Source organism: Microtus pennsylvanicus, chromosome 16, assembly GCF_037038515.1.
Source record: "Microtus pennsylvanicus isolate mMicPen1 chromosome 16, mMicPen1.hap1, whole genome shotgun sequence".
NCBI lineage: Eukaryota > Metazoa > Chordata > Mammalia > Rodentia > Cricetidae > Microtus > Microtus pennsylvanicus.
The window spans coordinates 18209285-18222802 of record NC_134594.1 but is presented as its reverse complement, the minus strand read 5'-3'; the positions used below and the strand labels follow the sequence as shown (position 1 = coordinate 18222802).

The 13518-nt window shown below is 35.7% G+C and overlaps 1 pseudogene; it reads left to right on the top strand.

Moving 5' to 3' along the window:
• Nucleotides 1–208: 208 nt before the first annotated feature.
• LOC142836361 (prothymosin alpha pseudogene) lies at nt 209–1094 on the top strand (annotated as a pseudogene).
• The last annotated feature ends 12424 nt before the right edge of the window (nt 1095–13518 follow it).

The following is a 13518-nucleotide window of genomic DNA, read 5'->3' as shown; positions in this document are numbered from 1 at the left end:
ATGTACTCAAAGGATACTCAATCAGCCCCATTGGCTGCTCTGAAAAGCCATCTTTGCATTGTTCCTGGTCTTGCTCGGTGCTAGCTGCAGCCACCTTCGCTGCCAGCCCGCCTCCTCCTCCTCCGCCTCAGCGGACTCCGACATCTCTCGCTGGAGTCCTCAAACTCGTCTCGCCCTCGCTGCAGCGGATCACCCGGCGTGCCCTACCATGTCAGACGCAGCCGTGGACACCAGCTCCGGAGATCATCACCAAGGACTTGAAGGAGAAGAAGAAAGTTGTGGAGGAGGCAGAGAATGGAAGAGACGCACCTGCCAACGGCAATGCTAATGAGGAAAATGGGGAGCAGGAGGCCCACAATGAGGTAGATGCAGAAGAGGAAGAAGGTGGGAGGAAGAGGAGGAGGAGGAAGAAGGTGACGGTGAGGAAGAGGATGGAGAGGAAGATGAGGCCCCAACAGGCAAGCGGGTAGCTGAAGACGATGAGGATGATGATGTTGACACCAAGAAGCAGAAGACTGACGAGGATGACAGCAAAGGAAAAGCTAAACCAAGGCCGCCATGACCTATTCACCCTCCACTTCCGGTCTCAGAATTTAAACTTGGTCACCTTCGAGTAGAGGAGCAGGCCCCGCCCGCCCACAGCGGGCAGTGCCACCCACAGATGACATGCGCTCTTTATCAACCCACCAAAACCACAACATGAATTTCCAACAGGGGAGGAAAAAAACAAAACTTCCAAGGCCCTGCTATTTTTCTTAAAAATACTTTAAAAGAAAAATTTGTTTGTATTTTTTATTTACATTTTATATTTTTGTACATATTGTTAGGGGTCAGCCATTTTTGATGATAACGGGTAACCAGACCAGCCTTCAGAGCATTCTCTGTCCTACTTCTAAACTTACTTGTGGTGTGACCATGTTCATCATAATCTCAAAGCAGAAAAAAAAAAAACCTTGTAAAAAGAAACAAAAACAAAAAAAGCAATCTTATTCCGAGCATTCCAGTAACTTTTTTTGTGTATGTACCTAGATGTACTGTAAGTAGTTGGTTTGTATGAGATGGTTAAAAAGGCCAAAGATAAAAGGTTTCTTTTTTCTTCCTTTTTTTGTTTATGAAGTTGCTGTTTGTTTGTTTATTTATTTATGTATGGCCTGTTTGATGTATGTGTGAAACAATGTCCAACAATAAACCTGAATTTTATTTTTCTGCAAAAAAACAAGGATACTCAATCATACCACGAGGACACTTGCTCAACTATGTTCATAGCAGCATTGTTTGTCATAGCCAGAATCTGGAAGCAACCTAAATGTCCCTCAACTGAAGAATGGAAATGTGGTCCAGTTACAAAATGAAGTACTACACAGTAGAAGAAAATTAATGACATCTTAAATTTGCAGGCAAATAGATGGGTCTAGAAAACATCATATTGAGTGAGGTAACCCAGACCCAGAAAGACAAATATCATATGTACTCACTCATAAGTTGCTTTTAGACATAGAACAAAGAAAAACCCATACATACATACAATTCACAATCCCAAAGAACCTAGACAACAAAGAGGATCCTAAGAGAGACATGTATGGATCTAATCTATATGGAAAGTAGAAAAAGACAGGAGCTCCTGAGTAAATTGGAAGCATGGGGACCATGGGAGAGAGTTGAAGGGGAGCAGAGAAAAATGTGTAGCTCAATAAAAACAATAAAAAGAAAACAAAAACCTCTCACATCACAAATATGAGCTTGGGACATATGTCAATAGTAGAGAACTTCCCTAACATGCTTGGTTTATCCTCTTAGCTCTGAAAAATGGAAGCAGACAAATATAACACAATCTTACATTTTGATATCTAGAGCTATATAAAAACACAGAGACACAGATACACAGAAGATTAACAGGAGTATGTAAATGTGTACAGCTGTATATATTCTTAAATGCCATCATACATGTACTCAAATACAGAAATAAATATGCAGAGGTAATAGATAAATATAAATATTTGCATTTGTTCATATGTATATGCAAGATATATAACACAGAACAGTCAGAGTTGCTAGCCTACTTTTGTGCACTCCTCTGTGTGTTTACCATCATAAGGCAAAAGTCTGCTTTTATTGAGAAGAAATATTAAATGAAAGTTGGAGGAGAAATAATATTCCCTGTAATGAAATTTTGGCACTGCTAGGAAAAATGTTGGTAAGAAAAGTTGAGTCAAGTCTCAAAGTCAGCAAAAAGGAAATACAGGTAAAGAATCTCTGCAAAGTCTCTACACTGTAGAGGCAACCAGATTCAGCTCCTTAACTAGAGTCACATGGTACTGGATAAAGGGCCAGAGAAGCCAAATTACTTCCACTTGTAGACAATGCCTGAGGACCATCTTTGTTTAGGTCTCAAATATGCGCCACATTCTATTTCAGTACCTTCTATTTACTTTGCTAATACATTGAATTATAATTCATTTACCTCTCCTCCACTATCAAAATGAGTTTCAGATTTTAGATAGAGAAAAGGAATTGCTCACTGTGTGAAAACAACTCTTTAGTATTTAATCGGATATAGAATGATAATATCTGTAAAACTAATAGTGAAATCCAAATACGCTCTCTCTCTGAAAGTTCTTTAGCACTCTGGCTTATCAACTCTCATTTTCTCTGATGCACTAGCCCTAAATTGCCACTTATAATGTGTGATGAACATACAGAAACTTGCATGTTGCTCTTTGTTTTATCCAGGAGCAAGTAGATTTGTACAAATAGGCTTGATTGCCCTGTGATAGAAAATGTGACCATCTGTAACAATTCATATTGTGAATTTATTACATAGATAATTATTATGATTAGTGTTACAATTCAGCAATCACAAATCTGTACAGGATCCAACAGAACACAGCAGGATAATGCTCCATCTAAATGAGCTCAGGAAAAGTGCAATTTATTTGACACACTCCACAAGAGAGGCAAAATCAATTGGACATATAGACTAATTCCTTTTCTCTCCCTACATAGCTTGGCAGAGGAGCCAGTGTCCTACACATGAGAAAACATGCAATAGTCATGGTTCTGAGAACAGAACGGCTCTCGACTACTCTCAAGGTAGTTATTACTGGAGTTCTCTTTATCTGGGAAAGGTTGATTTCCATGAAAACACACTTCTCGTATTAACACAGGACACACATCTCACCTTCAAGTGCATTCTATATATCGCATGTTTACTAAATAGAACTTTCCCCTTAATCAAACACTACTTGATGTCACATGCAGCAACTGTGTTTCAATAAAAGAATATATTTTTCAAAGTTGATGTGGGAGCGGTAGAGGCAAGGACCAGAAAAAAAATGAGAAAATGAGAATAAAAATGATTTTCGGAGAGAGAGAAGTAAAGAAAATAATAGAACACATGAGATTTAACAGTAAAAGGGAGACACTGGGGTGAAAGAGCTTAAATGGGGAATGAGCAACAGAGGGCTGGGGACCATAAAGAAGTGAAGGGTTGTGTGACCCAATACTATGCATGTAAGAACGTTGCATGAGGAAGCCTGCTTTTGATTGTAAGAGCCAGAGAGGAACAGGGGCTTTGCTGTGACATTGTGCCACCTAGTACCATTAGAAGCTAGACCCATAATGTCTCCCCAATATAAATGCTCCAACTGGAGCCAAACAAGGAGGATATGAATGAACGTGACAAACGACACGGGGAATAGCCCATGAAGGCTCAATCCCACCAAACAACTGTTGGCAACTGAGGAAAGTTGGGTACTCCTTCCCAGAAAAGAGCATACCAATTGGCTGTCCTGTGCCCAATGATCACCCTAAAAACATTCATACACATAACATTATGTGATCTCAACAGGGTTTATTTAGGAATATTTATGTATATAAAAATACACCTATGCATTCAATATAACAATCAATGAAAAGAGAAGACATGAATTTGAAAGGAGAGTTAGGCGGGGCTACGGGAAGGTTTGAAGGGAGAAGTGTTTGTAATCATAATACACCCTCAAAAATAAAATAAATGTGTGGGTGCACCCCTCGCGGTCCTGAGTTCCTTGCTCGTGCTCTCTCTCCTTCTGTTCCTGATTTGGACCATGACACTGAGAGAATGGGGATGTTCTATCGGGAACTCACCAAGGCCAGCTGGCCTGGGTCTGAAAAAGCCTGGGATAAAACCAGACTCGCTGAACATAGAGGACAATGAGGACTACTGAGAACTCAAGATCAATGGCAATGGGTTTTTGATCCTACTGCAGGTACTGGCTTTGTGGGAGCCTAGGCAGTTTGGATGCTCACCTTACTAGACCTGGATGGAGGTGGGTGGTCCTTGCACTTCCCGCAGGGCAGGGAAACCTGATTGCTCTTTGGGCTGACAAGGGAGAGGGACTTGATTAGGGGAGGGGGAGGGAAATGGGAGGCGGTGGTGGGAAAGAGACAGAAATCTTTAATAAATAAATAAAAATAAATAAATAAATAAAATAAAATAAATGCCCACCTACCCCATTCTAAAATCCAGTATACCTTATGATGGCATAGTTTTCAAACACAGTAAATTTTACAAACTTACTTAAATTAATTTGTAATTATTTGTAGGTGAAATGCATTACCTTTTATCTCTAAGTTTTTGAAAATTAAAACCTTTTAATTATTTGTTAGTATCTAATGGACATCTGAGCTTGATATTCATGGTATCTATTTCATCACCATATTGAAAACATCTGTAATTGTTTCAGTTCTAGAAAGCCATATCTTCAGTTAACACACATGTACATATGCAATATTACAGAAGGGTCCTTAGTGAGAGGTAAAGAAGAGAGAGGAAAAAATACATCTAAAGCTGTTATGCTAAACATCTGGAACTGTTATCTGTTAACAGTTCTCAAAGATAAATACATATCCTACCTAAAAACTTTTAAAAGAGTACATAGTATAATAGAATGTCCCTCTGGCAGAAAATTAAAATGTCAAGTTTTTAGAATAATCCAACATGAAATAATTGCAATGTAGGATCACTTGATAGTATTTAATAAAGATAAAATATTGGTCTACAAAATGTTAAAAATACACAGTGATTAAAATTTTGAAGTGATGTCAATTTCTATCTTGCTTTTTATTTCTAAGATGCATATTCATAATGAAGTAATATTGATGAGGAAAGACAAGGCTATTATATTATCATGTTCTCCAAGGTACTCCAAAAAAATTGCTATCTATTTTGAACAAAGTATTTCAGGTACCATTTTGTTAAAACCATTCATGTTTCAACAAAAAAGTGTTCATATGTCATGGGAATCTTTGCTTTTCTTTCTATTTTATATTATTAATTTTAAAATGTATATGACACACTTTTATAGAACAAAAAAAACACAAATGAAAAATGACTGTTTCCACAGCATTTTGTTTCAGTTTTTGGAGAATAAAAAATATGAACTTGTCATTTATTTTCAGAAATATTATACATATTGATTTTGTATCATTTTCCACTTAATCAAAATTTTACAGTTATTATTGAAACAATACCTTTAAGAACTTTGAAGAAATGCAACAAGTTCTTATTTTAGTCTTCCAATCCTCAAACTGTCAATTGCATGTTAGTGCATTAAGTATCTTTTTTAAATTGTAACTTTTGTCATATATTTCTGATTTTTAAGTCACAGGTATATTCTATTCTTTATTGATCATTCATCTACAGGCATTATTTATGCTCTTAGCAAGATTAAAACTTTCATTGTTCTACTTTAGCTAAAGCATACACACACATAAACAGATATACACATAAATACACACACATTCACGTAAACACATATATACAAATATACATAAACACATATGCACACAAGCACATACACACAAACATATTCACACACACAAAGTTGGCATTCCCACCAACAATAGAGGAGTGTTCCCTTACTCCACATCCTCTCCAGTATAAGCTATCATTGGTGTTTTTGATCTTAGCCATTCTGACAGGTGTAAAGATGGTTTCTCAGAGTCATTTTGATTTGCATTCCCTAGTGGCTAAAGATGTTGGACATTTCCTTAAGTGTTTTTTGGTCATTTGAGATTCTTCTGTTGAGAATTCTCTGTTTAGATCTATATTCCTTTGTAATTGGACTATTTGGTAATTCGATGTTTAATTTCTTGACTTCTTTATATATTTTGGAGATCAGTCCTCGGTGTGATATGGAGTTGGTGAAGATCTTTTCCCAATCTGTCGGCTGCCTTTTTGTCTTATTGACAGTGTTCTTTGCTTTACAGAAGTTTCTCAATTTCAGGAGGTCCCATTTATTTATTGTTGCTCTCATTGTCTGTGCTACTGATATTAAATTTAGGAAGTGGTCCCTGTGCCCATGCAGTGAAGGCTAATTCCCACTTCCTCTTCTATCAGGTTCAGTGTGGTCAGATTTATAATAAGGTATTGAATCCATTTGGACTTGAGATTTGTGCATGGGGATAGATATGGACCTGTTTTCATTCTTCTACATGTTGATATCCAGTTATGCCAGCATCATTTTTGAATACGGTTTCTTTTTCCCATTGTATAATTGTATCTTCTTTATCAAAAATCAGGTATTTATAGGTGGGTTGATAAATATCTTGGTCTTCGATTCAATTCCATTAGTCAAGCTGTCTGTTTTTATGTCAATTAATAGGCTGTTTTCATTACTATAGCTCTATATTAGAACTTGATGTCAGCTATGGTGTTGCATCCAGAAGTTTCTTTATTGTACAGGATTGTTTTAGTTATCCTGGGTTTTTTTGTTTTTCCATATAAAGTTGATTATTTTTCTTTCAAGATCTGTGAACAATTGTGTTGGGATTTTGATGGCGATTGCATTGAATATATAGATTGCCTTTAGTAGAACTGATATTTTTATTACGTTAATCCTACTAATCCAAGACCAAGGGAGATCTTATTCCTGAGGCAAGTGCTATACATATGCATAAAGATCATGAATGTCTGAAAACCTAGTCTACAGCTTTCATGTATGTTTGTAGTTCAGATTCTTTTTTTTTTTTGAAAGATTTATTTATTAAGCATACAACGTACTGCCGGCAAGGAAGGCATCAGGTCTCATTACAGATGGTTGTGAGCCACCATGTGGTATCTAGGAATTGAACTCAAGAACTCTGGAAGAGCAGCCAGTGCTCTTACCCTCTGAGCCATCTCTCCAGCCCCTGTAGTTCAGATTCTTATAGACATCTCTCCCCACGGCTTTAGTATCCAGTGAACAGTACTTAGTAGTATTGCTTATCTTAATTCTTTGTAGGTGAAATGCTTTTCCTCTTATTTCTAGGAATTTAAAATTCTTACATTACTTCTGTGAAATTTTAAGATGATTTTGGTATAGGCAATTTTAAATTACAAATAGCAAAGTATAATGAAACATGTATATGAAGATGTTTAGATGAAACTCATTATTTTGTGTGTAAGCTGAAATATTTTAAAATCATTGCTTATCTCTGGGACTGAGATCATAAAAATAAACTTACTGTATAATAGAACATTAAAATCTTTACTTCAATTTTGAAAGCAATTTTATGATTAAAATTTATTATTTATACTCATGTATATCTACTTTTTGTTTACTCTACTTATTGTTGACATTCCTAGACATATACACTCGTTTTTATGCATTGTTCTCATAAATATATCTGCTTTTTTCAAGTTTTTGGCAATTTTACCAAATACATTTTTATCTATATACTCATCAAAATATTTTCTAATATTTGATTTAAGACTTTTCTTTTAATTTCACCCCTTTTCTCTCTCGTTTTGTTAAAATTTCCTTAATTTTGAAAGCTTTCTTTAATTTTCTGAGGATTTTTGTTCATTTCTTAGTATAGGAAATTGAGGTACATAGCTAGGTCTTGCAGAAACCCTGCTTTTCAAATTCAGAAATTAAGTGAAATAAACACAATTCCACCTAATCCATGTCTGCCTGTGTGAGCATTTATGGGAATTATAGTTTAATCATCGAACTAAGGAAGAAACCAATGATGATCTGTGATATTAATACATAGAATCCCTCCTTTGAACAAAAGATATCAATATATGGCATATTTCACAGTTTGATGAACTCATAAAGTTTTTAACAGTTTACAGCCTTCTGACAATACATCATATCAAAATGATATTCAATTTTTTTATTTATTTTCACAAACTCTATTCAGGTCCAGAATAACTGTGAGAGACAATTTGACTGTAAGTTAGAGAATAACTCAGTTCACTACATTCTGAGTGAAACATGTTTTAAATGCAATAAATTGTTCTTTAAAAATAAAACTAAATACAGGTATTATAGTTAGCAAAGTAGAAATGTGGATTCTTTATTCAAGACTCAGTCATTCCAAAGTATTTTACATAACAAAAATCAAATTAAAAGAGTAAGTACAGGTCTGTATATAAAATTAGTACTCACTCCTGTGTGTTAATGTATACTCTGCAGTAATATTTTCATTGTTTAAAACCCTGTGATTTATAAATTTGAAAAATTAATAACAAAAAGTCCAGCAACTTCATGAGATTCAGCCTGATATGTTTGGGACATTTATTTTGCTGAACCAAACATCTAAAAAGATAATAAAACATCAGCCTAATTTGTATGCATGGGGTTTTAGAAGTGTGGACACAAAGTGTCATTTAATTCAGAGTACTTAGATAAGGCATCTTCTACTAAGTGAAGACTAATGCCTAACAATCACAACCCAGTAAAAGAAGCCTTCAAGTGTTTTTTTTCTTTTCTTTATAGTCAGGGTCTCCCAGCTCACAGTGCAGCTGAGGATAACATCTGACCTTCTTTTTTCTACCTCTGGAATGGTAGGGTTCAAATCATGTGTCTCTACTCAAGGTTTCTGTGATGCCGGAGAATGACAAATCCATAGTATTTATGTATCTACATTAGATGGTGTCTGTGACAATTCCACATCAGTATTTCTGTGCAAAATAAATATACAATATTAATATCAATAATTCATAGAGTTATTTCCATGTAACAAGAGCAACTCTCCCATATCTTTTACTTTACTAAGTATCTCATGTTAAAATATTTTGAATAATAAATAAAATAAAACAAAAAATATGCAATTAAATCCAGGAGAGGGACACTGCCAAACTCTTTTTTTTCAAGACTATAGTTGCCCTAATACCCAAAGAACACAAAGACTCAACTAAGAAAAGGAATTACTGACCAATCTCCCTCATGAACACTGTTGCAAAAATACTCAACAAAATACTGGCAAACCGAATCCAAGAACACATCAGAAAAATCATCCAACATGATCAAGTAGGCTTCGTGCCAGAGATGCAGGAATGTTTCAACATATGAAAATCTGTCAATGTAATCCATCACATAAACAAACTGAAAGAAATAAACCACAAAATTATTTTATTAGATGCTGAAAAAGGCTTCAACAAAGTCTAACATCCCTTCATGATAAAGTTCTTAGAGATATAAAGGATACAAGGAACATATCTAAGCATAATAAAAGCAATATACAGCAAGTCAACAACCGACATCAAACAAAATGAAGGAAAATCAAAGTGATTCCACTAACATTAGAAACAAGACAAGGCTTTCCACTCTCTCCATATCTGTTCAATATAACATTCAAAGTTCTAGTTAGAGTAATTAGACAACAAAAGGAGATCAAAAAAGATACAAATTGAAAAGGAAGAAGTCAAACTTTCACTATTTGAAGGTAATACTGTAGTTTACATAAGTGATCCAAAAATTTCTACCAGGGAACTCCTACAGCTGTGAAATACCTACAGTAATCTGGCCAGATTAAAGATCAACTCAAAAAAATTTAGTAGCCCTCCTATATACAGATGTTAAATGGGTTAAGAAAGAAATCAGAGCATTTTTGCATCAATGTTCATGAGTGATTGGTCTGTTATTCTCTTTCTTAGAATAGGCTTCCTACCAAAGATGCAGGAATTGTTTCACATATGAAAATAGGTCAATTTAATCCACCATATAAACAAAATACAAAAACCAACATGATCATCTCATTAGATGCTGAAAAAGCCTTTAGCAAAATTCACTGTACTTTATGATAAAAGTCTTAGAGGGTTACAAGTAACAAACCTAAACATAATAAAGGCAATATACAGCAAACCAGAATCCAACCTCAAACTAAATAGAGAGAAACTCAAAGCAATCCCACTTAAATCAGGAACAAGACAAGGTTGCCCACTCTTTCCATATCTATTCAATATAGTACTTGAAGTTCTAGCTAGGGCAATAAGACAATGAAAGGAGAGCAAGGGGATGCAAATCAGAAAAGAAGTCAAACTCACCTATTTGCAGACAATATGATAGTATATTTATATGACCACAAAAATTCTTCCAGGGAACTCATACAACTCATAAACATTTCAGTAATTTAGCAGGATACAAGATTAACTCAAAAAAAGTTAGTAGCCCTCCTTTATACAGATGATAAATGGGCTGAGAAAGAAATCAGAGAAATATCACCCTTCACAATAGCCACAAATATCATAAAATATCTTGGAGTAATCTAACCAAACAAGTGGAAGAATTGTATGACAAGAACTTTAAATCTTTGAAGAAAGAAATTGGAGAAGACACCAGAAAATGGAAAGATCTCCCATGCTCTTGGGTAGATAGAATTAACATAGTAAAAATGGCAGTCTTACCAAAAGCAATCTACAGAATCAATGCAATGACAATCAAAATTCCAGTAAAATTCTTCATGAACCTCGAAAGAACAATACTCAACTACATATGATAAAACAAAACACCCAGGATAGCCAAAAAATTCCTCTACAACAAAAGAACTTCTGGAGGCATCACAATACCAGACTTCAAACTTTACTATAAAGTACAGTAATGAAAACAGCTGGTATTGGCATAAAAACAGATAGGAGAATCATTGGAATCAAATCAAAGACCTGGATATAAATCCAGACTCCTACAAACACCTGATTTTTTACAAAGAAGCTAAAAATATACAATGGAAAAAAGAAAACATTTTCAACAAATGGTGCTGGCATAACTGGATATCAATATTTAGAAGAATGAAAATAGATCCTTGTCTATCCCCATGCACAAAACTCAAATCCAAATGGATCAAAGACCTCACTGAACCTCAAGGAACAGAAAGTGGGAAGTACATTTGAGCGCATTGGCACGGAAGACAACTTCAGACACTGAGAGAAACAATTAATAAATGGAAACTGAGAAGCTTCTGTAAAGCAAAGGACACAGTCAACAAGACAAAACGGCATGCTACAGATTGGGAAAAGATCTTAACCAGCCCTACATCAGATATAGGACTGATCTCCAAAATATACAAAGAACTAAAAAATCTTGGCATCAAAAGAACAAAAATCTGTTAAATAAAAAATGAGGAAGAGACTCAAACAGAAAACTATCAACAGATGAATCTCAAAAGGCCTGAAAAGACTTAAGGAAATGCTCAGTATCCTTAGCTATCAGAAAAATGCAAATCAAAACAACTCTGAGATCACATCTTACACCTGTCAGAATGGCCAAGATCAAAAACAATGATGACAGCTTATGCTGAACAGGATGTGGGGTAAGGGGAACATTCCTCCACTGCTCGTGGGAGTGTAAATTTGTGTAGCCACTTTGGAAATCAGTGTATCGATTTATCAGAAAATTTGGAATTTAATCTACCTCCGGATCCCACAATACCACTCTTAGGCATATACCCAAAGGATGCACACACTCATACCACAAGAACATTTGCTCAACTATGTTTGTAGCAGCATTATTTGTAATAGTAAAAACCTGGGAACACTTGAAGCTCCTCAACCAAAGAATGGATAAAGAAAATGTTTACATTTACATTTACATTATGGAGTTCATGGAGTACTACTCAGTGGTAAAAAAAAAAAATAATGACATCTTGAAATTTTCAGACAAATAGATGGATATAGAGAAAAACTTCCTGAGTGAGGTAACCCAGACCCAGTAAAGCAAACATGGTATATACTCATTCATAAGTGAATATTAGACATAAATCTGAGGATAGTCAGCCTACAGTCCACAACCCTAGAGAATCCAGGAAATAAGGTGGACCCTAAAAAAAACATACATGGATCCCATAGGTAAGGCGAAATAGAAAAGATCTCCTGAGTAAATTGGGAATGTGGTGGGAAGGGTGAAGGGGAATTGGGAGGGGAGAAGGGAAGGGTGGAAGAGAAGAACATGAGGGATCAGAAATGTCGAGTTGGGGAAAGGACAGAGAGGAAGAACAAGGAAATGGATATGTTGATAGAGGGAGACATTATGGGGTTTTCAAGAAATTTGGCACTAGGGAAATTCCCAGGAATCCACAAGGATGACTCCACCTTAGAATCTAAGCAATAGTGAAGAGGGTGTCTGAACTGTTCTTTCCCTGTAAGCAGACTGATAACATAGAAACTTCATCCAGTACCTGATGGAAGCAGATGCAGAGATCCACAGCTAAGCACTGGGCGGAGCTCCTGGAGTCCAGAATGTAGAGAGGGAGGAGCGATAAGGAGCAAAGGGGCCAAGACCATGATGGGGAAACCCACAGAAACAGCTGATCCATGCTAGTGAATGCTCAGTGACTCTAGATTGACCAGCCTTCACAGGATCGAATCAGGCCCTCTGAATGAGCGTGACACCTGGGGGCTTGGGCAATTTGTCGGGCCACTGTGAAACCAGTATTTATCCCTGGTGCATAAACTGCTTTTTGGAGCCCATTCCCTATAAAAGGATATCTTGCTCAGCCTAGATACAGTGAGGAGGGTCCTGCCTCAATTTATGAGACAGGCTTTGTTGACTTCCCAAGGAGGCCTCACCTTCTCTGAGGAATAAATGGGGGTGGAGTGAGGGAAAGGTGGGAAAAGTGGAGGAAGGGGAGGGAGAGGATATTTGGATTAGTATGTAAAATAAAAAAAATTGTTTTAAAAAAATAAGTGTAAAATAAAATAAAATCCAGAAGAAAAATACATCATTGGGTGGGTAAGAAGGTGGGGCGGGATTCTACAGATATTCATAAAGAGGAAAGATATGAGAAAAAATAAAACACTCTATGAAAATTTCAAAAACAGAATAAAATATTTAAAAATCCAGACGTTAAAATTATATCTAATTTTTAAGAATAAAATGATAATATATTTTGCATATTTGCTAGTATCTGTGCACTGTTTAACCAACATATTGTCACTGTATGATGTTTTGTACCAAAATATGACTCATTTATGGATTCATTGTAAATGAAATTCAACAACAAACCTAGATAACTGCAAAATAGTTTAGACTTTAACATAATAGCTCAAAATCATAAATATGCACTTTTAGAGAACAATAATGACAGCCTCTTTTATGCGCTATGGCTTACTAGGACCGTGATTTATGGTATCCAATTTGCTTTCCTTTCTAAAAGCTTTAAATTTAAGGAAGTATAAAAACATTCCTTTTAAAAAATACATTTATTTTTTGCATGAATGTATGTCTTTTCACCATATGTATGTGCAGTGCCTTTGAGGCCCAGGGGAAGTCACTG